At 38.7% G+C, this 25,398-nt stretch overlaps 1 protein-coding gene across 2 annotated transcripts in view; it reads left to right on the top strand.

Moving 5' to 3' along the window:
- PHF14 (PHD finger protein 14) overlaps nucleotides 1–25,398 on the top strand; it is a 252,195-nt gene that overhangs the window by 216,214 nt on the left and 10,583 nt on the right. The gene's annotated exons all lie outside the window — the stretch shown is intronic.

The following is a 25,398-nucleotide window of genomic DNA, read 5'->3' as shown; positions in this document are numbered from 1 at the left end:
CATTCTGTCTCTAAACCTACATCCCTGGTACCTTTCCATAATAGGGGAGGTAGTCTTTCTGCACAATTCAAACTCCTGATGCTCTCCTATAGTGGGAAACATCTTCTCTGGAAATTATTGTTTCCAATTTCAAAATGTCTTACAGAAAATAGGGATACCGCCTCAGCCCATGAGAAGAAGCCTTAATTTTACAGTTCCCCGGAACCCATAGCAGTTTTATATATTCCTTTCCTTACTATAGACCTGTCAGGAAACATTATCAGATGAAGTGGCCATTATATTGAAAAGAGTCCCACTCCTTTTCTGGCTACAGTCCTCCTCATAAAGAAGGACATAGAATCTTTGCCATTCAGTATCAATGGAAATATGGTTCCTCTAATGTTGGGCCCTTTCTTTAGTTTCCTGATGTTATTTTAGAGCTATTTTTAATATCTTCTTAACATCCTGCCCTCTCCTGGTAGTCCTGTCTCTGTGTCCAGCAAAAAAAGAACAGAGTCTTTACTAAGGACATTCAGTGATTATTACCATCCCCTTTGAAGTGAGATAACCAGTATGCTCCAATTATTTTGTGACAATACCATTACTTTTAAATCTTGAAATGATTGTCAGTTTATTTCACCTAAGTGGTCCCACCCCAAGATCTCAGGACAATATAGTACAGATTATTACTAATCATTCTATATAATGCCCTGAATAGCAGAGAGAGCTTGGTCTATTAATATTCATAAATTCTGGCTCCTAATTCCTGGTTTTGCCAATTTACTGCAGAGATTGGCACTGATTCTGGCACTGTCTCTGAATGCTTCTCTGTCACTGATCTCCAATGAAGAGGTCAAGATAAAGAGCACATATCATGAGATTAGCAATGGATGGGAGGGGAAAGAAGGGTTTCAGAGAAAAGAGTGAATGATAATGGATAGAGAGAAGGAAGGAGGAAAAAAGAAAAAGAATGGAAGATGGATAATTATATGAATTTTGTCCTTGAAAAAGTCTGAAATTTTTGGCTGAAGGAGGGGACCCTGGGGAGTTCAAGGAGGAGGATGGAAGATCAGAGAAAGTGGTGTTAAGTGTTTAGGACTAATTGAGGATGATCTGTTTAGCCAGCTGAACAAGGAAAGTACAAACATAGGCAATCTTTGAGGGAATGAGACTGTCTTCAAAGATGCTCACTATAGCGTAAGCAAGATTAAAGAGAGGTGTGACAGGGAGAGAGTTAGGGTTGGGTTTACAGGGGACTTTGAGTGGTAGAAAAGAAGAACAACAGTATTTTGCCAAATTCAGACCCAGACCAGGATATAATTATTGTAAGTTGCACATTGGTAACTCATCATGATTGCAAATTAATGTGATTTTCACATGGAAGGCCTTGTTTCTAACTGGAAACGTGTCTGAAAGGCTCTGTTTTATCTTACACCTTCATTAACTCTCCTTTCAGTTGACTTTTCCCACTACAATCCTGTCCTTGCACTCCCTTAATGTGTAAATTACACCAGCTAACACTGGGTGTGACTTATACTATTTTACCAATGAATAATTTATACCACAATTTGTGTCCCATCTGAAGTTGGTCCATGAAGTGCTGATAGGAAGACAATTATAAGGTTAAAAAAAAACTTGTAATCAATCACCCAAGGAGATGTAAATAGGAGAGGGAAGTAGAGAAGTCGGCATGTTTAATAGACAAAAGGTTTCAAAAGTGTGGCATTCACAGGAGCTCCGGGAGAGCACGTGAGAAATACTGAAAGTGGTGGCCTAAAAGAGGGATCTCAGAGTTGAGTGGGGCAAGAGGAAAACTTCCTAGTGAATACAAACTATGAAACATCGCAGTCTAAGAGTTCCGGATTAGCTTCTATAAACTAGAATTTTCACCTGCCATTTATGTTTCTTTGTCTCAGATACACCAATATTCTTGGGATTATCTGTAATTTGTTGCTAATTCTAATATTGTTCATAGTGTGCATGGCTTCAATTGGACCATCAGAGTAGTTTTGGGTTTGTTTTTATTTTTTTGGTTTTGTTCTTGTTAACAAAACTAACAACAAAATTCCTAGTTTCCCTTTTTCTCTGACTGCTAAAAAAGCTTCATCGTGGGTGAATAGAAGGACATGTAGGGACTGCTCCTGTCCTACCCTCCTTCCCTCATGATCCTTATTATACTCATGTCTTGTTTCAAATTAGATTGTGATCTCTTTTTCGTAATGACCATGTCCACATACATGTTTACAGTGCATAGATAATAGAGAGCTCTGAACCTTATTTAAGGCATGGGACACTACCACAACACAAATAATCGTAAAAAGTTAAATAACATCTTTGCAGTTTGGTGCTTTTGCCTGTTACTTGTATGACATGAGGGACTAAGGCAGTTACTGCAGGTTAGAGTACATGGGATGCAGAAACATTGTAGTTAGAAAAAACTGTTTTACAATATCCTGTTTTAAGTTAGAAGGATATTTTGCTTCTGTAGTTTCAACACTTAGGCACTTCTGAATATAATAATCCAAAAAAAAATGTAGTTAGTTTATAATACTGTTGTACTCACAACATCCAGATCAGTCACAAAATCCATTCTAAACAAATAAGGATGTCTTCTGCTTTTTATAGTGAGGTGCTGTTGGAATTAAGGTTGTATAATGGTTTCCATTGTAACACCAGACTTTATTTTCACTCACCTGTAACTTGCTGAACATGCTCATGTTTATTCTCTGCGTGACAGCTTTCTTTTTACATTTAAGGCTGGAACAACTGTATTTCAGCTGTTTTTATGTGAGATGAAAGTGAGGAAATGGCACTTTTCTCATTTTATATATAGTGACTAGCCTATGGGCCACATGGCTGAGGTTTAAAAGATGAAATTTGGGATGGAAATGGTCCTTTTTGAGGAGTAGTGCCTTTCATTGTTCTGAGGGAAACCAATTTGAATTTAACAGCTCCTGCTGAGTAGACCTTTGCATCCATGTAGATCCCAGCTGACTTCCACAGGATTCTATGCAGGCAGATCCAACTGCAAAACTAGGTCCTACCTTTATAAGTAGTAAGCATGTAGTAAGCATGCACAGTAGAATTTTTTACTAAACCTATAAAATGCACGTGTTAGGACAGCTACATTATGCTTGCAAGTATGCCTAACCTAGCTACACGTTGAATTCAATAGTCCACTGAATTACACCAAACTGATTGGACCAGGACTATTTTCTAAATGTTTAACAGAAATACAGGCCCAAATATAATTTTCTCATTAAAAAGAATTCTTGCATCCTGAGTTTGAACAGTCCTTGAGCTGATATACTTAACATTTTAAAGTTTGGTTCACATGGAAATAACCCTTCCCTAGTCTTAGTCCAGAGGAAATTTGTTTTGATTTCACTGTCTTGAATTTTAAAATCAGATTTTGCTCAGTAGATTTTTGGCAAAACTCATTAGGACTCAGTAGTTGCCTGGGTAGCTAAATTTACTTCAAAGTAAACTGGCTAATCTCTTAGAGCTGAGGTATTTATGCAATGTTTAATTGTGTTCTGTTATTTGAGAAACTCTGTGTGAAAGTGTAATTAAAGATAGTATTTAATGTGTACACAAGAGAGGGAAGAATTTATGTGCGCAACCCTAATTTCAGCATTGCTTAATCATCATTCTCCTAGAGAATTGGGAATAATATGTTCTTTCCATAAAATTTTATTCTGTTGTGCATTATATTTCGTGGAGTTCTTGCAATGGTGTTTCATAATACAGGAATGTTATCAACTTAATCACTTTCAGCTAAGAAGAAAAGCTTGTCTTTATCTGTTGGTTCTTTTACACTAGGGTGACTAGATAGCAAGTGTGAAAAATCAGGATGGGGTGGGGGATTATAGGTGCCTTTATAAGACAAAGCCCTGAATATTGGGACTGTCCCTATAAAATTGAGACATCTGGTCATGCTACTTTAGACTCAAGCCCCAGAAGAATCACGTTAAAATGTCTCATTCTTGAATTGAAAGTAAAATAGAAACAAATGAGGTATATTTAATAGCTTCTTTTGACGATCCTGAAGCAAATCAGTTTATCACATTGTACTAGTGTGGCCCCAGAGGCTTACCGAGCTCCTCTTCATGCATTTATGTGTTAGGAAAGCAATACTGATTCAGATAAAATGCAGTGTTAGGCTTTTCCCCCCTTTATTAAACCACCAGAATATTATGAGTTCATGGCATTTAACGCTGTTGCAAAAAGTATGTTTTTGAGCCTCTAGGTAAAATGTAAAATGATGGTATTGTAGCATGCGAGCGTGCATAGCCTTTGTATCTGATTTGCTTTCTGACTGCAGTGCTAAAATTACCAAAACTGTGCAAAGCATCAAGATACTGAGCTAAGAAAAGATTAAAATAGGTGCCCATTAATCTGTTTCTGAACTATTAGGCATTCGTTGCTCACGGCATATCTGGATAGAGTGCAGCCTTTTTCCATTAGTAATTCACTGCTGTAGTATAGTGCTCTGTTTTATGGGGAAAGATGTGTTTTGTACTTAAGTCAACTGCTATTAGTCATAAGTACTCTACAAGCAGCTTAAAAGGATTATGGATGTTGGCAAGAGTCTTGCCAGGCATTAAAATAATTCCATTAGTCTTCTAAAGGCTAGAGGGAGCCTTCTATATTATTCCAAATATGAGCAAAGGGAATGTCCCTTATTTTTATGACCACAAATGGCAGCTGACATTTTCCTTTCTTTTTCACTACTCTTCACCCCTTGATCTTTAAATAAAATATTGTTTTCCAAGTCCTGTTACCTCTTGGAGATTCAGTAGATTCTAAAGCTTATATTAAAAGAGCTTTCAAAAAACCAAACCTGTAAACTTAATAAGCTTTTTGCTTTTAAACCAAGTGAAATGTCACATGTTCATGTTCACGTTGAATCAAAAGAAATGCTATGGCAAATCATGTAGCAATGCTTTTCTGATGCTTTCTCCATCCTCTAATCTCAGTAATAGCAGAAAGACACTAAATAACAGGATTATTTTGATAAACATCTGTCATCTACTGATCAGAAAATAATTCAAGGACCACCAGTAGGCTATGAAGCATAAACAATGGGAAGAGGCAAAAGCAATTCATGCACACAAAATGTGCAAGAAAATGTTAAGCAAGAACAGTGATATGTAACAGCAGATCATGCCCCATGGAACACTGCTGTTATCTTTTTACTTTTTTCTTCACTGATGACCAATATATTTCAAAGTTGTAATAAATTACCAAACTGTGATTGTTGTGCATTTAGACTATTTTCCTGAGATTATACAGAAGTGAGATACATTCTAATGAGGTCTTAAACTTTGAGCTTAGTTGTCAGTTATCTGTAATCTAGCTATTTATGTCAGGGTGCAGGCTCCTACCAGCAGGCTTGTGTTCCAAACTGATGCAAAGTTTATTTATCTATCCAGATTACTTGGCATTCGAAAGGTGAAAATAAGCCTTGTGTCCTGTTTTTTTACTATAGGTGTTTGTGGTAGTCTAATGACTAGGTTTTCCATTAATACTTTTCCATTTTCATAACAGAGGAAATTAGCTGTATATTAAATATTAGCAACAGCATAAATTTTATTTCTGTTTTCTTGGGTTCTTAACTATTTTAAGAAGAAATGTTATCAATAAAAAGGAGTGAGTGATCTGTTTTGCATGATGAAGTGATTGCTTCTGTCAGAATAAACAGTAATGTACAGCGCCTTGGTGCACACACCTCTGAAAGTTACTTAAGGCTTAAGCATTTGATTTTACTGTTTGGCTTACTTTAAATACAGTTATTCATTTCTTATTTTTTATCTGATCTCTCCTGAAATGGATATGTTTTATATAATCTCTTAAATAACAAATACATGAAGGTCACAAGATGGCTGGAGAAATGTTGCCATGTTATGTTGCTTTTTAAGTTAATTTATTATGTAGGTTTAAGCTGTAAATGGCCTTACAGAATTATAAAACTAGGCCTCTTGAAAGAACATTATTACTTTAAAAATGAATTAGTTCTGTTTAATATTTTCACAAATCCAAGACATTTGTCTTTATTTAACCTTTTCACAGTCTGTGCCCTTCTTTAAAATACACTCAGTCCTATTTCGTCTGTTACTTGGAAAGGTATTTAATACATGACTTGGCATCATTTGCATTATACAAGAAGATTAACTTTACAAGCTTGGCTATTAATCTGAGTAGCTCTACATATTGACCTATGAAAGAACATAATTAAGTTAGCTTAATTAAGTTAATTAATTGTCACACTCCGATGAACTTACTATTGAAAGGAAATTAAAGGCAAATAGAAATCAGCATTCACCGGTTTGAAATCATATTTTAAAGCATTTTACAAAGATACATTATATTTAGATGACGAAAGTATCTATTGTATAATAACCAAAGTACAGGCAATTAAAAAATGTTAAAAGCTAAGAATCCCCGGAGTATTCATACTCTCTTCCCAAAGCAGACAAAAATAGAAGTTGCTATTTGCTATTTGCTAGAAGTTCAGCAAATAAGTTATTTTTCTGTATTCAGTTGTATTTAGAAATTAATTCCACCATCTACATATTGACTGCACTGAGAAGGATTCCATATAAACTAGACTACAATTTTACAGCCTGATTCCAGATTTATTTTGTTTGGGGAGAGAGAAGGGACAAGCAGAATCCAAACTTTAAAATACAATGGTACGTGTCAAACCAGGAACATTTTTCTAATGCGCTAGAGGGAGGCAGAAGCAGGCTCCTGGTGTGTAGACTCTTAACTACATTTCTGTAAAGAGTGGCTGCAGGTGTACTTGGGAATATAAGAGTTTGTAGCAATGATTCAGTGTAAACATTCTACATGAGGAACATTTTTAGAACATTCCATCAATCTTTGTTCTTATTTGGATGTACAATGGTGTCTCTTCAGTGAGCTTATATTCTAGCAGAAAAATGGAGAAACATGTAAATGAACGCCACATATTTATTGCCAAGTGAACAGTTTACAGATCTGTGAGATTCATTGTTTTCACCAATTTTAAATTAATTTGTTATTTGTATAAACAGCCTGGATGAAGTTCTCAAAAGAGCCAGGATTTCATCCTGTCTATCTATTGTTAAAATCATCATTTTTACCCAAGTAAACCAAATATTTTCCTGGAGGTTTTTGGTTGCTAACAGTTTTGGATAATATTGAGGTGTCATATAACTGTATTCATTGCACTATGCAAACATGGCATCCTTAAAAACCAGTGAAATTACAATCTGAAACCATATTCATTTTAGAAATCAGTTATGCACCACTTTTATATGTAAAATATGCCTATGAATATGTAGAGAATTCACTCCTTCAAAGAAGAAAAATACTTTTCTGTTCCTGAATACTACTACTTCTGTTTCACGTGAAAATTCCAGCTGATGTATTCTGAAAACTAGGTGGCGTCAAAAGAAACCTAGTTATGCCTCACTCAGAGAATCAGACTTACCATGTAGTATTTAATAAGACTCAATTTTATTCCATTACTCCCCCTTTAGACTATTGTCCACAAAAGCTTTCTATTGTAACACACTTTGATTTAAAATCAAAATCTTACTATGTTTTGTTTGGCCCTTTATAACAGACCTAGAATGCTTGGCTTTTAGTAGTATTGCAACAAGAAAGCATTGTTTTATTTTCAGATTAAACCCCTTTAAAAAAAACACGAGAAATAAGATAAGGCTTTTTTTGCTAAAGGAAGAGAATGGGAAATGTAATGGAAAATTAGAGCTATTTAAACTCTGAGTTGGAAAACGGATGCCACGTGAGTGCTCTGAGGGTAACTTTTCAATTGCTGTCAATTATCATAGCACCATTGATTTCAGAGGAGCTATGACACTTTACACTAGCTGAGGATCTGCCCCTGGATTTTTAAAGACATTTGTATAGTGACACATGGTGATATAGTTCACTATTGTCATTAGCAGTTTGCACTGTTATGTGAAGTATATATTTGAAATCGACTCCAGACAGAAAGTATATCTGGTTCCTGTCTTCAAAAATAAACATACCCCTTGTTAGTCTAGCTTTTAAAAGGGTTTTGTTGTTTCCCCCTTTATCTGACATATTTGAATGAAAAGGTAAGCAACTAAATTATTTGTTCATTGTATCGCAATATAACTAGTCAACTTGCTATTATATGGTGTGAATAAATCCATGATCTTTTTTACAGGCAAAGTATAATCTCAATGTGTTTATGTTTTTAATGTCATGGGTTGAAAATATAATTTGAATGCCTATAAATCATTACAGTCTAGGGGTCAAACAATAAAGCTAAACATTACTGAAAGTTTCAATGTCATCATTAAGTTACTGGAGATAAGAAGAGGTCAGTCTGTAGTCGTTAATCATGTAGGTTATATAGATTACCCTCCTGGTTTGCAAATAGACCACAAGTTGTTTCAGGGTTATCTCGCAACATTGTCCCAATACTACTACTGTGTGGATCATCAACAGAAAACGTGCTTTTAAAATACTATAACTGTCAAGGAGAGTATTCAACAGGCAGTGAATGGTCCATAATACCAAAACATTGTAATAGACTAGGATCAATTATTTTGTTTTGACTAGACTAGTTTTGAATAGACTAGTTTTGTTCTGTTCTGTTGAATAACTATATTTTCTGATGCTTATCTTTTTTATATTAAAAAAATATTGTAATCTGAAATAATTTAGCCTCATAATTATATTTTCTGAGGCCTCCCAGATACATTCCCACATATTTCTTCACTCTCTCCGCCTCTCTTTCTTATAATCCATTGTAATGTTTTTTTAAGTGAACACTTTTTATTTTAAAAGTATTGTTTTATTTTTTTAAAAGATATTGCTCAACTGTTTAGTCTCTCAAAATTTCCTCTCCCGTGTAATACCAAGGAATTACATGTTTCCTGCTGTAGTTACATTTTTATAATTTTATTTGGAAATTTAGAACATCATCATAATTGAGTACAGAGAGACTTAGAAAGAATATGGTTAATGGTAATATTTTCAAATAAAAAAGTTATGAAGTGTCCAATCCTGAGTTTCTTATTCAAGCAAAACCTTTGCTGAAATTAGGGTTCCCAACTTTCTATTCGCTGAAAACGGAATACCCATGCTCTGCTCCTTCCCTCAGGCCCTGCCCAGCCTCTTCCCCGAGACCCTACCTCCTGCCCCCCCGTCTCCCCATCTCCTGGGACTCACCTGTTGCCTGCAGAGCTGGGCTGGGAGGAGCTGACGCGATCCCTGCCTGCATGCCCACCCAATCAGGGCACAGCAGGACTCAGTTCCTTGAGGAAGGGGCCAAGGTGGGGAAACTGGGGCACAGCAGGGCAGAGGGATCCATCCCTGGAGTGAGGGGAAATCGAGACACAGCAGGGTGGAGGGGGTAGACAGGATCCTTCCTCCAGATAGTGGCAGTACCTAATTTGCAGTCCAGTCCAGGAACCAGCCAGTTCTCTCCATCAGGCCTGGAGGGTGGGAAGAGCAGCAGTTGCTAAGCAGAGCTCTTCTCCAGCCTCCAGCAACAGCTGCTGCTCTTCCCACCCCCCAGTGGCAGAGGCTGATTACTGCAAGTAACCGGACTTTTAGCGTGCTGACCAGATGCTGCCAGGTTCCCTTTTCAACTGGACATTGTGGTTAAAAACCGGACACCTGGCAACCCTAGCTGAAATCAGTCAAACCCACCACACTGTACTATAGATAATGGACAGCGTGGAAAAGGATGTACAATCAAGATAGTACACCAATTGGCATAACTTCCTGCCCCTCCATTCCCCCTTATTTTGGACTGTCTTGTTGATTTTGTGTGAAGAGACACATCCTTCTAACCAATACATTCTAAACTGTGTATTCTCTTCAATACACCAGATGCCTTTTCAGTCAGTGTCTCCGGGAGTGGTAAATTGACCAGCCCCAGATCAAGTACTGGTTGTTCATGCAAAATACCTCATGCAGTGCGAGTGATCATCTTTCCCTTTTTTATAGCTTTCCCACGTCGCACCAATGCCACTTCCACAGTGATATCCTGAATGTTTGGGTTGTTTGCCAGGAGTTGGGAATGGGCGACAGGGGATGGACCACTTGATGATTACCTGTTCCGTTCATTCCCTCTGAAGCACCTGGCATTGGCAACTGTTGGAAGACAGGCTACTGGGCTAGATGGATCATTGGTCTGAGCCATTATGATTGTTCTTGTGTTTGATCAGGTCAGGTTGTGGAATAAACATAGGAGTTACTATTGTGAGTTGGTTTCCCTTGCTTATGGTAATAATTCCAGACCCTCTTCTAAGTTTTAGGATCTGCCCCGTTTGTAACATTTTCAGACAAAATGTTCTTTCCATACTAAATTGAGGCTGTGATTTGGCTAAATCAGACCAGCGGTGCACACAGAATTCTCTCATCCTCACACAGAAATGGATTTCAAGTACATCTAAACCTCAACTGGAAAATGGACCTCTTTTAACTTAGAATTCAACCAGAACTGTGGAGGCAGGTTCAAATCTAGGACTCAAATCTGAAAATCCTCTCCTCAAAAATGGGGTAACTGGTTCTAATTTTAGTCCATCTCTAGATTTGATTTATAGATATGACTCTTAAAAAAATTGTGCATTGAGCATGCACCACAGAAAATGTCCTTTAATCTGCAGGTGCTAATACAAACAGAGGTGGCCTTTATGGAACTTGGTTCCTGTCCCCTTGATGCTGGGCCTCTGTAAATATCAACGTTAATCCTATCTTTGTAAACCAAATATTACTATGGTTAGCTTGTTATAGATTCATAGATGATAAGGCCAGAAGGGACCACTGTAATCATCTAGTCTGACTCCTGCATAGTACAGGCCATAGGAATTCCCTGATTTAATTTTTCTTTGAACTAAAGTATGTCTTTTTAGAAAAACATTGCTCTTTATTTAAAAAATTCCAGTGAAGGAGAATCTACCACAACCTTTCAATGGTTAATTACCCTCACTGATGATAATTTCTGCCTTATTTCTAGTCTGAAGTTGTCTAGCTTCAACTTCCAGTCATTAAGTCTTGTAACAGCTTTGTCTGCTAGATTGAAGATCCTTCTATTATCACAATGTTGTTCCCCATGTACGTACTCATGGACTGTGATCATGTCACCCTTTAACCTTCTCTTTGATGATCTAAAGAGATTGAACTCCTTGAGTCTATCACTATAAGTCATGTTTTCCAATGCTCTAATCATTCTTTTGGCTCTTCACTGAGCCCTCTTCATTTTTTCAACATTACCTTTGAACTGTAGACACCAGAACTTTGGGTGGAGGACACCAGATCAATTTATGGAGTTGTTGGTTGCTGCTACTGATAGTACAAAGGTCCCTGCTAGACTTTCTCAACAGTCAACCACACAGTTCCTTGCAATTTGCAGCTAAACTGTCTCCTCTAATGTGTGTCACCACAGAAAGTGCTATCTCTACCGCATGAGAGAGAGAGCAGCATCTAGAGACTAAACGGAGCTGAGATTTTTATTCTAATCCAGGTGTAATACTGGCTGCGTCTGTGGCCTTGATTAAGTTGCTTACCATTTTTGCCTTAGTTTGTCCATCTTCACAAAGGGATAATACTTTACTTACCCACATTATGAGGGTGTTGTTGCATTTGATTGTTCATTATTGTTAGAGAGATGAAGAGTGGGGAACAATGGGGGCAGAGATGAAAAAGGGGAAAGCAAAAGGAAAGAGAAGATGGAACATGAGAGTGAGAAAGGGGGGCAGAAGTTTTTACTTTATTGTATTTAATTTATAGATGGTCTTTTACTTGATTGTACTTCCCTGGCAGCCCTGTTTAATATGTGTAGGCTTAGTGGAAAGGCCTGAGAAGGCTGGGGCTTGAAAGCTTTCCCTGATGTATTGAGGAACCTAAAATATCAGTCTGCAAAATTTAGATTTTGTTTAAAAAAAAAAGTTTTCTTATGGTTGTGGGGAGAGAACCCTCCAAATGGAAACAGAGCATAAGCTGATACAATGTTGTCTTCCAGAGCTTGTAGACAACCCCATAGTCTTTATTGTTTGTATTTTATTTAGTTAGCAACAGAGTGAAGATATCCAGACTGTAAAGCATGAGCAGCGGCAAAGGCATTGAGTTATTCACAGGAGAAAAACATTCAAAAAATAATTGCTGACAGAAGGATGTGTGGAGACCTTCTCCTACATGCATACTTCCTTGCTTCCTCCACCAAATCCTCCTTCCCCCAGTGAGAACCAGGAGGCTCTGGGACAGGGGTAGACTAGTGGAGTTCCTATCTAGTCCTCCAGCATCTAAGCATACACCTACACTGCATTTTAAAACTGTGGTAGCGAGTCCCAGATCCTGGGTCTGTAGTCTCAGGCTCAAGCTCGAGCTAAAAACAGCAGTGTAGCTGTTCAGGCTCAGGCTCTGAAGTCCATCCCCTCCCCTCAGAGCCTGAACTCAGCCCAAACTCAAATGTCTACTCAGCTATTTTTAGCAAGTCTGTAGACTGCAGCTCAGAGATTTGCTGCCATGGGTTTTCAAACAGAGTGTAGGCTAAGAAACTCTGAAGTGGGGAGAAAGAGAGAGATTATAAGCAATTTGGGGAAGGAGTCCTGTCTACCTTTGAGTTTGTACAATGTGGATCCCAGCTGGGCTGGATCTTAATTAGTCTTTGGAATTATAGTCTGTAGAATTATAGAATTTTTATTGTATAATATGAAACATGGCAAATTTGCAAGGTATCCTAATTAATTTTGCCAGACATTTTTAACTTTGGAATTTCCACATTGTTTTTTATCATCAACATTTCATTAATGTTAGTTTGTTTTCTTTTAATTCAAAACATTATTTTGATTTGAATTTCATATGAAAGATTGATTCTTCAGTAAGTCATGAAATTCTTATTGCATTAATTATCAACTATTTTATAATATATTTTCCATATGGTAAACTTATAAATGCTAATAGAGCTATGGTTTTGAATTTTTATTTTTAATTTTATTATTTGCGTTATGGTTGAACCTAGTTTTCACAATCATGGTCAAGTTCTGTATACACGTAAACAAAAAGACAGAGAGCTAGTGATCAGATTTATGGATGCAACAAACGTAAAACTTTTCTGCAAGTTGCATTACTCCTTCTGTTTGTGTATAACAGTTCTACTTATTTCCTGGAGGGAAGAGAATGGATGTGATTTTTTTTCCATAGTAGGTAACTTTTTTCCCCCTCCTATCATTATCCTGTCGAAAAATTAACTATAGTGAAACTTATACCTAAATGAGAGAAATACACATACGCGCAAAGTTTGGAAAGTTTGGCTGAGATGATGGTCTGGAATTTAATGGTCACTTTAAATTTTTGGATATCGTATAATTGTGCATTAGAAAAAAAACTGTTCACATTAGGAAAGGTGAATAAATCACTTGCCAAAACAAATGGGTTCCATGTCTAATTAACCAGTCTATCTAAAGCTAGGAAAGTATTATATGTGAAGGCTAAATAAGTAGAGGATCATTTAAATAAATCTTTTTCCAATGTTAAAGCTCCTCATTAACAGACAACACTGTTGTCAAATTATGCCAAAAGTCTGCATCAAACAGCTCTATCCTCCATATGGTTGAAGTGAATGTCATCAGAAATTATTGGGCTTAAACACATAACATCCCAGTGTGATCAGATTACTTCCTTTTTATTTACTCAATAACCTTAGGTATCCTCAAATTAAAAACTGGCAAATGTTTCATGCCCTTTGCTGTTCTAACGGTGACACATATAACAATTATTCATCATCCCATAATGGATCATTTTTATCAGAGTCCTGTGTCTCTTCTGTATATATAGAATAAATATTTGTTTTCTCATTTTTCTGAACTAGAAGATACAGATAGAATAGGTTTGAAGTGTCGGCTATAATTCATTGCCGGCAAAGAAAGGTCTGATACTGATACTGTGTGGCAGAAAAAAAACCAAACTATCTAAATCATTTCAGCGGCAAGCTTATAACCAAGATAACATCAGTATTTTCCTTCTTGAAAATATATCTACCATAAATTAAAGGAGGTCTTCAGTATTTTATTAAAATACATGTGACAAGTTTAACCCCATCTTCATCAGAAGCCTGTGTATGATTAAGAAAACCCTGCAGTGTTTAAAAGGAAGGACAAATGAAAGTTAAAATGAGTTTACAGTAGTCTTTCCTACTCATTCTATAAAGATTTTACTTAAAAAACAAACCAAAAATTGAATTAACAGAATAAAAATGAACCTAATATGATGTTTAACATGGATATTTCAAGTGGAAGGTTTATATTACACTTTGATATACTATATGTCTATACAAGTTTGCCATGAGTATTGAAATGTACATTTTTAAATAAATTTGAAGCCTTTTTATTGATTTAGGCCCAGATTTTTAAAGGTACTTAGACATTGCTGTGCCCAGCGTTGCAACATCTGACTGATTTAAGAGTGCAGCAAAGAATACCCCAAGCCTTGTGGACCTTTATTTGTGTGAGTAGTCTTTACATGAATGGTCATTTGAAATCAGCAGGACTACTCTTGTGAATAAGGTTTTGCAGGATTGTGATATTAGTGTGCTTTTGAGCAATTATCCTGTTTTTTAACATTTATTTATTTATTTACATTGATTTTAATAGCACTGGTTGTTTCTATGAATATCATCACATGGATATTCATAGACATTTTCAACTGCAGTGAAGTTTTAACTATATTTTGCTAACTATATTTTTTTAAAGCGTGGTTTGAATATATTGTGCCCTTTGGATCTCTTAATGCAGAGTTGTTGGTTAGGGAAAATGAACTATTTTCTCATTGTTTCTTTTTATTGGAACAGGTTTATCAAGCTGTGTTGGTTTTTGTTTAGGAAGCCTGTTCTGGATTGCTAAATATTTTGCTGATACCAACAGGGTGTTTAAAGTGATAGCTTTTTATGTTTTTGACATTTATTCAGTGTCTTTATAACTCAGAAAACCAAGCAATATTCTTACTTGTCATTAGTGAGTTTTATGAAATTAACCCTCTGTTATACCAGTTAAGATTTAATTTGCTAACAAGCTGTCTTAATCAGTTTCTAAAGCATCCTGCAATAATAATATGTTTCAGACTGCATTCAATAAAACCAGAAGATGGTTTAGAAATCTTATGACCTTTCTCGAGATCTGATTATCAGAATGCAGTAGTTTTACAGGCAAATTAAAAACTGAGGAGAAATCCTGACTCTAAGAAAGTATATGAGAGTTTTGCAATTGACTTCAGTGGGACAAGGATTTCAGTTCAAACTGTGATCAGTCATGTAGCAAGCAGTGATCATAGTGCAGTAGGGCAACAGTCCTGGAGTGACCTAGATCATCTAATCAACTTTTTAATTACATTATGCATATAATCTGATGGGGATATTAAGATGTAGTTTTTAGGGGTATGCACAAATTTTAGTTTAGATTTGCTATATTTGCATCTTGAAAAAAATGTATAGCAGGAAAGCCTGAGGTCCTTACTTACATAGATAAAGGCCATAAGATCAGGCCCTCATTTTGGAGGTCATCAGTATGTTATGAATGTCACTAATGTAAGCAATTTATGTGGTTTTTGAAGTGACATGAATAAACTAACTGATCATATGGTATTTTCTGTTTTCAAATTGCATTAGCATGTAACTGATTATAAGGATGTCATTAATTTAATACAAAAAATGAACTGCTATGATAAGACAATGAAACGTGTGCATGATCAGTGATTTAAATAAATTCACAGCTTACGTTTTGATTTATTCACTAAGTGTGTTCAGTTTCTACCAAATCTGAATCTTTAATTTTTTAAGGTTATTTCTGATTAGGGAAGGACTTTCAGTCTGAATGAGCAAATTATTATGCCTGAGTCCATTTCTCAGCCACATAGCTATCATATAATTTTTATACAGGTGAGCAGATGGAGGGTTCTGGGGTTATATCTATACATCTAAGGTATCTCTAAGTTTATTTTTTATCATTTTATTGTCCTCCTTTAAATAATTACATTAATACAGGCTGATTTTACAGGTACTCAGTGATTAAAAATTCCAATTGAAATTGATCACAGTTCTGTATTAAGATCTTCAAGCAAGGACTCATGTTAAACATTGGATTAATGAACTCCATTCTGTTATGATTTAGGATCCATATATTAATATTATTAATGAAGTCTGAAAGTGTTGTTTTTATGCGTTCTCGTATGAGTTCTTGAAGCTTTCTCAGCAGCCCTAAGAGCCTCCCTAGCTAATACTTGTTTAACCAGCAAACTGCGTCATGGAGAGATGATGGACCTTCTTAACCCAGGGGAAAATGTGTCTTTGTTAAAGAAAATCTCACCATCTATGGTATTTGTAGCAGCTACATCTCTGGATGCTTGGTGCTTTGCTGGTGCCAGTATGGCCATCAACACCAAATCCATAGAAAGAAGTTGGCTCAGACCTTGGACATAGCAGACAACCATTCAAAACCAATTTTGTCTTCCGGCAGATTTGATTTGTTCCTTCCAATTTAGATACTATATTGACAAATTAGCAGTAGGACACACAGGTAAACCCAAGCAGTCTCTCCATGTTCTGCCAAGAGCCCCATTTCCTAATTCTCTTCCAGAGTCAAGGTCTTCCTTTCAACATTCCAGTCAATGGATACTCCATACTTCAAAGGAAAGTCTTGAAACCAGGGATCCAACACACAGTCCAGAAATAATAAAACTCTACTACCTTTCAGTCCAAAAACATTAGTCTGACTTTTACCAAATGTGTCTGCTGCCAGAGAGCTATGGAGTTTGAATTTCCCATTTTCCCATCACTGGGGTTCTATCAAATCCATACTAAAAATTGATAATGGTGATAATCTGCTATGGTTATTCAGCAGAGATCGTTGTTCCTCCCCTTTCAGTTATTTATCCTCTCCTCCGTAGTGTGAGGGATCCAATGAAACACTAAGTCATTACACACATCTGTTAACTATTTTTCCTCTAGAGAAAGTTGCCTTTCAATTGTACTGTCGTATTTATCATACTGCAGAGAAACGGGGGAATGTGAGCTATATTAAATTTCAAATGTTTAAATGGGTTGTAGTGATAATGGAGTTAGTAGAGCCTGAGTCAAATGACTTATCATTGTTTATATTGAAGTCCCTGGACACATTGGCACACAACATGATCATATGTGGCTCTCACACTTCTGGGGACACATCCCAGGGTTCGTAGTACTTAAGTAAACTGTGCCACTCTGCTAATACTTTTTAATTGTATTATGAGAGAACGTGGCTGTGCCTTCTGGGGATCCTGGGTGAAAATGGTATGAATACATTAGCTCATTAAATTAAACCTTATCTGGCTTGGCATGCTCCAGATTTCTTTCCGCTGCATTTGTTCCAATTGGTCACAAGGCATGGCTCCAACCTGGAGCAATGGAGTTTACCAAATGTTGGCATTAGTGCATCTCTCATTGTGTCAAAAAGAGCAAGGTACAAGGCATGAGATGCAGTGGTGAGCATTTCTTCAGAAAGCTGCAGTATATTGTCTTAAGATGCATGCACAAATTGCATGCAGGGCTGGAGGAGTGGAGATAGACAATACCATTTTTAATGGGTGATAAGTTTCCCTATTGTCACCGGTGGGTGATAAGTCCCCCTATTGTCTGGACCAGGCCCAGTGGCACTGAGTGAATTATTTCCTGGATGGGATTTATAATACAGTATCTTTCTCTTTACATTTTGGTGTATATTAAGGTGAAAACTGAACTAAATGAGACCAAGCATGAAGTCATTTTACCCACGCAAACTTGAGTTTTAGTGCCAAATTTCTTCTGAAAGGCTACTAGTGAAGAGATTCCAGCTCTTTCTCCTAATCCACGTAGAACCCATGGGCTTTGGAGTTTAAACTTACCTCATACAGTAGCTGGAGTTCTTTGAGATGTGTGATCCCTATCTGTATTCCACTACCTGCCCTCCTTCCTATCTTCTTTGGATCTGAACTCTAAAGGTTACTCAGTAGAGGAAATGAACTGGATGGGAGGGCATTCTGCACCACCCCTTATGTCCTTGGTTTGAGCACGAGAAGGGCGCAGGCTCAGACCAACAGACACTGCTAATGAATATTCCTCTGGTCTCAAGCGTAAGGAATGCAAGCTCACCTTGAGTGGGATACAGAGAGGGGCCACACATCTGAAGAACTTCAGTTACTGTACAAGGTAAGTAACCTCTCTTTGCCACTCCAAGATTACTTGTGCCCATACGTTGTTTTTTAATTGCTCATGGAGCAGTTGTCCAGCTAAAGAATCTCCTAATGGGAATTGGGTTTTTTCAGCTAGAAAATGCTCCTTGCTGTGTATTTTATTATATCATATACCATAAAACACCTGTTTTCAAATGTTATTTATTTCTTGAGGAAAAAAATTGATGCTTCAAAATTTAGAGCTATACAATTTCTTGCAATAACTACATTCGTTTTATCTAGTCTTTTGTTGGGTTGAGGTGGAACAGGTGATTCTCTGCAATGAAAGTTAATGTTTTTAAAGCTTTCTGTACTTTCTGAATATAACAATACTTCTATAAAGCTTTTCATCCCTACAGCTCTTTACGAAAGTAGGTAAGCATTGTTATTTACACTTAATAGATAGGATAACTGAAGCAGTGAGTTTGGCTTTTCCAAAGCCAAAAAGATGATAGGTAGCAGGTCAATATCAGAGCTGAGATTAGAGCTCAGAAGTTCCTGATCCAAATTCTGGGCTCAGACCACACCCTTCTCTACACACAGTTATTTGTTTTAGCCCAGTATGGGCTACTAGCACTTTTTTAGATTATAAACCATTATTATGTCACCTCTCCTCACCTCAGCTAACAATGCCAGTCTCATCTGCCCATTTGTCAGCTTCTCATACTAAAATTCCCATGCTCTCCTCTACCCTGTCCTTCATGCATAGAATGCCCTTCTTGATCCATAAACCCAATGTCCTTCACATCACTTCTCTGTAACCAGTTCTGTAATGAATTGACCAGCTGATAAGGGACAGGTTGAAGGACTGTCAGCTATTGTCCGTTTTTAGAGTGTATCTATAAAGAGGTATTTAATATGTATATGTAAAAATGCTTTACTTATTTTGATGGTACTCCTCTTCCCACTCATCATATGTCATCTGTCTGGGTCCATGAAAAATGTGGTTAACAAGATGTGTGTCTGTCATTACCCTCATCACTTTTCTTTTATGTTGTTTCTTCCTTCCGCATCCCACCCTCTTGCAAAGTCTCTCTTTTTTTTTTTTTTCCTCTGATAAGATAGTTTTGTTCTGAGGATCTTAAAATCTTTTACTTTGTGTTTGCACAATGCCTGATGCAATAGGGCCCTGTCTCTGGTTCAGACCTTAGGGCAATCTATATAAATCATTAATTATATGGAACCCAGATACTGCAGATCTCCCCCAAAGTTTTCATAATACTCCATTATCAGTTGAGGAACTGATCAATAATGACATGTTAGAGCTATACAGTACCTTTCATCTGAGGATCTCAAAGCGCTGTACACAGGTAGATATTTTTATTCCCCTCTTTGCAGAGAAGTTAAGCTGTCACAAAGTCATACAGACTGACAGTTGCAGAAATGGAAATAGTACTCAGATTCTCCTGGCTCCCAGTCCTCTGTTGTAATTATTCTATTAATAATAATCATAATAATAATTAATACTTCTTGGTCTGCATTACATGGTCATGAAAAGGGGCAGAACTATTCAATGAAATCTCAACACAAGATTTGGAAAACATTTCACTATATTTGGATTGCTTTGGAACCCATTACTTTTTTAGCAGTTTCCTGTGACTTCATGCAAGACCAGTGGCTGATGGGAGTTGCACCTCATCAAGGTGCTGGAAAGCTACAAAAGTGTAGGTCTTGGAGGGGGCTAGAGACCTTGCAAGGCTCAGGTCTTGCCTAGTTTTTCTGTCAGGTGAGAGAATTGGAGAGGGAATAGCATACAAACTTCACAGTTTTTACCTTTTTGAAAAATATCATCCAAAATGTTTTCTTTTCTTAAAATTCTGTGAATTGGAAGTAACTTAGCCCAGCTGTAGTCACAAATGATTAATGTGTCACTGTGGATGTGTCAGTTAAGTGTGTGTGAAAAGAGCACCGGAGGGCTATGGAAATTAGCAGTTCATTGTAGAGAGAATAAAATTCAGTTTGAAATAATGTGTATTAACTGTGGTATCACAACCCTCCTTGGTCTTGCCTGTTGCAACAGTCTCCTTTGGCAGTGGGGCCTGAGGTAACTCTGCCCCAACCTAGACAAGTCTTTTGTCTCTTCCCCTCGGCACCGCTCTTGTGGAGCATTTGGTGCAGGCCTTATTTCAGGCCTGTGGAGTGTCCTCCAGCCCCACGGGGGAGGGTCAGGTAGACCCAGTCCATGTATATGACCCAGGGAGGTACCTTTCTGTGGCTCCTTCTCAGGACTGTAGAGGTGGTGGTAAAGCCCTGGAGGGTCAGACACACACCGGTCCTTCCCGCAGGCTGGGGCCAGGGTTTTTTCTCTCTCTGCTTCTCTGACTGCAGAGAGGCACTATCTCCTAGTCTGGGGGGGGGGGTCTCTCCTCCAGCCACCACAAACCTTCTGGCAGCTCCTTTCTCTCCTTCTCCTTTGTTTCCCCCCTCTCTCTCTAGGGGAGGCAGGGTTTAAGTAGGCCTGGTTTAGCCCTTAATTGGGTCCAGGTGTCTCTAATTGACCTGCAATAACCTCACCTCTGCCTGCAGTGAAAACGGCCTTTAGCAGTCTAGGGCTCACATACCGGCCCTGGCATATCCTGACACCTGCCCCTTTTGCAGTGTGAGGGAGACCCTGGCGCACACTTATCTTGAGTGCACTAGGCTGCGACCCCTGTTCCGGCTCCTCCAGAACCTCCTGCTGAGGTTCTGGCTGCACTTCTCCCCACACTTGTTTTTATACGCACACCCCATCCGTGGCCCCACAAAGTCATGGGACCTCCTTGTCCACCTCCTCCTAGCCCTGGCCAAAATGGCCATCTACAAGACCAGGGAGAGGAGGTTGGCTGGGGGGGGCGCTCTGTGACTATGGGGCCTACTTCCATTCCTCTGTTCACTCACGCATCCGGGCAGAGTTCCTCTGGGCAGCGTCTGCCAGCTCCCTTGACACCTTCCGGGGGCAGTGGGCACTGTCCGGGGTTCTCTGCTTGGTGTCCCTTTCTGGTTCCCGTTTGACCCTGTGACCCCCACGCCCGCTCCTTTTTTCATTCTTTGTCCCACACAATCAGTTGTGTCCTGGGTCCAGTGACTCCTCCCCCCCAGGGGAGGGGCCTTTAGCAGTGGGCGGGTTCGTGCCTGCCCACTTCCCAGCTCACAAATAGTCATACCCTTTTGGAGAGCTGCTGCTGTTACCGGTGCTTGGGGGCCCTGCTGGTTCTTGGGGGCCCTGCCGGCTGGCCAGCCGGCCTGCCTCCCACTCTGGCCAGGAGGCAGAGGGTGAGTGGTGAGTGAGTGGCCCCTCCACCACCTCCGCTGCTACCACCACTACCACCTGCAGAAGGGCCTTTCCTGGCCAGCTGCTTCCTCCCACTGTTCCTGCTGTGAGTGCCGCTTCCCTGCTGCTGCTGCCCCCCCCCCCCCGCCCTACTGCTTGGGGGCACCCTGCCCTTCCCCTTCTCTGCCCCCCCTTCCCCATAGCTGCCCCTACTGACCGGTCCCTTCTCCCCCTCCCCGTGGTTTGTCTGTTGGGTTGTTTGTCTGTTTGCCCACCCTCCTTGCTTTGGCCTCTGTTCTGGTCTGTTTGTTTGCTCTGCCCCAGCCCCTGTGTTGGTTTGTTCCCTGCCCTGCCCGACTTCAGCAGTTTGCTCCTGAGCCTTCCCAGCCCTGCTTCAGCCCCACGCCTCCCCTTCCCCTGCCTGTTGCTGCTTCCCCCCTGCCCTGGCCCCCGTGCTTCTGGCCCCCCAGCAGTGCTCATGGCCCTCCTTTAATTGACCCCCATCCCCTTTTAGTCGCCCCCCCTGCACACTATACTCCCCTCCATTGATTTAGCCCCTGCCCGCCCTCTCCCACCGTGCAGCCAGAGGAGCCAGGTTTCCATCTAGGGCTGGTGAGTGCATCGCCCCTGTACCCCCACCTGGTTTGGCCTCCCCATCTTCTCTTGTGCTGGTGCCCTCCTCCCCTGCTCTCAGCCTAGCAGGGAGGAGCGGTTGTCCCATTCCCTTCCCTTCCTTTCCCACTTCCTCTACCCCTCCTCCTCTGTCCCTTACCTTCCCCCCCCCCTCCCCGAACCCACTGACTCGTAGAGAGATCTTATAAAACATAGTTCTATTAAGTATCCACAAGATTCAACAACACCATGGCCATCAATCTGCTCAAGCTGAACATTGAGCTCAGTTAGGACCCAATCCTGCAGATACTCATATGGACCAACTTTTCTCAAGTGAGTAGTGCCAGAGTTAAATGGGACCACTTTGTGCTGATCTCATTTGAGTTCAACTGGACCACTTATGTGAATAAAGTTATATGTGTGTTTGCATAATGTAGCTCTTAAAACATCATGAAGGGTAATTTATTAGCACAATGGCGTTGAGATATAATGTTACTGCAATATGTGAGGCAAAAAATCGTTTGAGTGAATAGCTTTTGAAGGAATGGAAATAATCAAGTTGCATGAAGACTTTTACCTAATGATGTTAAATGGCTGCAGCAGTTTAGGGAAGAGTAGGTAAATAGTGATTTATAATATGGACTCTGTAATGGGCTATTCTGCCATAAAAAAGCAGAACTCTAATTAGTTATAGCCAAATTGTGCCTAGTTTTAGGTATCTTTTTTGATTGTTGCTTTACTGTAATTGAATCACGTCAAAGTGCTTTTTCCCTAAGCCTTTTAACAAGGTTTTGCATGTGTGTGCTGATCTCAAACTGCTAGACACCTTTGATCCGGTATTGTGGAAGAACAATCTCTAGATTTATCAGAGAGATGCACAGAAACATAGGTTAAGAGCCCTCTTCATCATAGATGTCTAGACCAGGGCAAGGTCTGCCTTTGGATTTGATTTGACATTTTGACAGGTGACTTGTCTTCTTCCAGATTAACTAGAAAATGTTGACTGACAGAATTCTTTTTTGAAGGTTAACAGTGAAAGTGGTTAACAGTGAAAGTTTTGAGACATATGTTACTTTTACAGATTTCCCCTAAACAAATTTTAGTTATAATAATACTTCAATAATTGGGTGTTATAGTTTTGCAGTAGGGACACAATTATTTTGTTGTATTTAATATTCATAAATATTAAAGGTTTTAATTCTTTATTCTTTTTGTGGTATAGGAAGTAATAACAGTACAAAGCCTAAACAATGTATACATTGAAAATATGTCAGCTTTTTAAACAAAGCATAGAACTACTGTGAGCATTAACTAGGTGTAATCGCCATCCTCACAGATATATTCACTCCCCAATTATTAAGTAATCCTCACACTTACCCAAGGAATAAAATGGTGACACACAAAAATACTAGACTTCAAAACACGGACGGAAAGGCAGATTGAAGTTAATTTGTTATATATGAATACATGTGGCTTTAGTAAAATTTTCAAGTTGATTAATAGTTATGCTTTGGTATATTAAATTGAATAGTTTGACCCAAATGTCTCCATTTATTTACTGCTCATAAGGGCCCTAACCGCACAAACACCAGGGCTATAGGTATTATCTCCAAGTAAATTAATAGAATAAAAAACCCAATAGATTAATTTGGAAGGGGGATGACAACCCCCTCCCCCTAAAGAACTGAACACTAACTCTCAAATCCATAGCCTTCCTCCCTGCTTATAGATTCCAGGGCCAGAAAAGAGTATTGTGATCATCTAGTCTGATTTCCTGTATAACACAGACCATTGAACTTCCCCCAAAATAATTCCTAGAGCGTATCTTTTAGAAAAACATCCAGTCTTGATTTAAAAATTGCCGGTGATGGAGAATCCACCACAACCTTTGTTTAATTGTTCCAATGGTTAATTACCCTCACTGTCAAAAATTTACTCCTTATTTCCAACCCTACGTTGAGTTGTATTCCTGATCCATTCTGCCCAACTAAGTTAGTAGGTCCATGTTAGCTGGACATGGGAAAAGTCTTGGTGATTGCTGTAATGCTGTGTAAGAAAATTTGTGGACAGCGTTGGAGGAAATCATATGAAAGACTCCTTTGGAGTGAAAGAGTGAAGGAAGAGTAAAAAGAGAAATTTGTAATATTATAGATATACTTCAATTCTAGAAGTAGATTATGGGGGGGAGGGGAGTTCAAATGGCTACAATATTTTGTTAAGTTGGACAACGGTAGAAATGTCTCATAAAATTTACGGTAGGATAGTGTGGTTTTTTCCTCACACAAAATAATATTTTTAACAGAAGTATCTGGATAAAAATCAAGGCATCATAGTCACCACTACATGGAAAAAAGCTTGCACAGGAAGTTTCAGCACAAACATTTATACTAATCATTCATTGGTGGGTGAAGGGTTTGCACTCCTGAGAATCAGGAATTTAGTCCCTTATGGCAATTGATGGATCCATGCAGAACTGAAGGTAGTTGTGAAGTCCCTGGACCTCTCTGCGAGTGCCCCATTTGCCTTGTCGCTCTCTGACAGCAGTTCCATTGTCTGACTCCCTTCCCTCACGCATATTCTCAAGAGGCACAGTGGCAGCCACTGAGGAGAGCTTGCAAGAGTTAATGCTGATTGTAGCATAATTATCTCCCAATTGGATGTAGGGACCTGCTGCTCACCCTGGTCCTGCCAAAGAACCCACACCTTTAGTGGTGATGCTTCTTTGAAGTCCTGGGGAAGATGGGAGCATGATGCAGATTTCAGCTGTTTTGGCTCCCTTCCATTCATAGAAGCAGAGAAAAGGATTTGGCCCTAACTTAGTGTTAATTAATGTTCTTATTGCGTGTGTATAAATTAGATACAGTTTACTACATTCCAATAGAACATATGTGTTAGCATACGTGTCTAATCTTTATTTAGGCAACATGTATGTCTAATCTTTATTTACTTAAGCCTAGTTCATATTGATGTGTGTACATTGATTGGACCCCTCATTTCTTTTCATTTTAATTAATATAATAAATCTGTAGAAGCAAGAAGGATATCGCACATCAAACGAATCTTACTACTTTACCTAGGGCTGTATATTTGCTTAAAGCTTTGAAATAAAGGCTAACAAAGCACCATAGGAATAAGTAAAATATTATAGCACATAACGTTTCATTCATAAGAATGTAATGTGATTTTATGCCAAAGTAGATATTTAAGCTTGTATTGTATACACTGGTAAGAAATAGGTACTCTAATCCACTCTGCTCATTAATAGCAGCAATAACTGTACTAAAGGGCTTGTTTTTTTTGTTTTTTTTTTTAATTTCAGTTGCGTAACTGAG

Source organism: Emydura macquarii, unplaced genomic scaffold (assembly GCF_026122565.2).
Source record: "Emydura macquarii macquarii isolate MOO-44397 ecotype Brisbane River unplaced genomic scaffold, CSIRO-AGI_Emac_v2 contig_2422, whole genome shotgun sequence".
Classification (NCBI taxonomy): domain Eukaryota; kingdom Metazoa; phylum Chordata; order Testudines; family Chelidae; genus Emydura; species Emydura macquarii.
The sequence above is the reverse complement of the archived record's forward strand: the minus strand, read 5'-3'. Positions and strand labels throughout refer to the sequence as shown.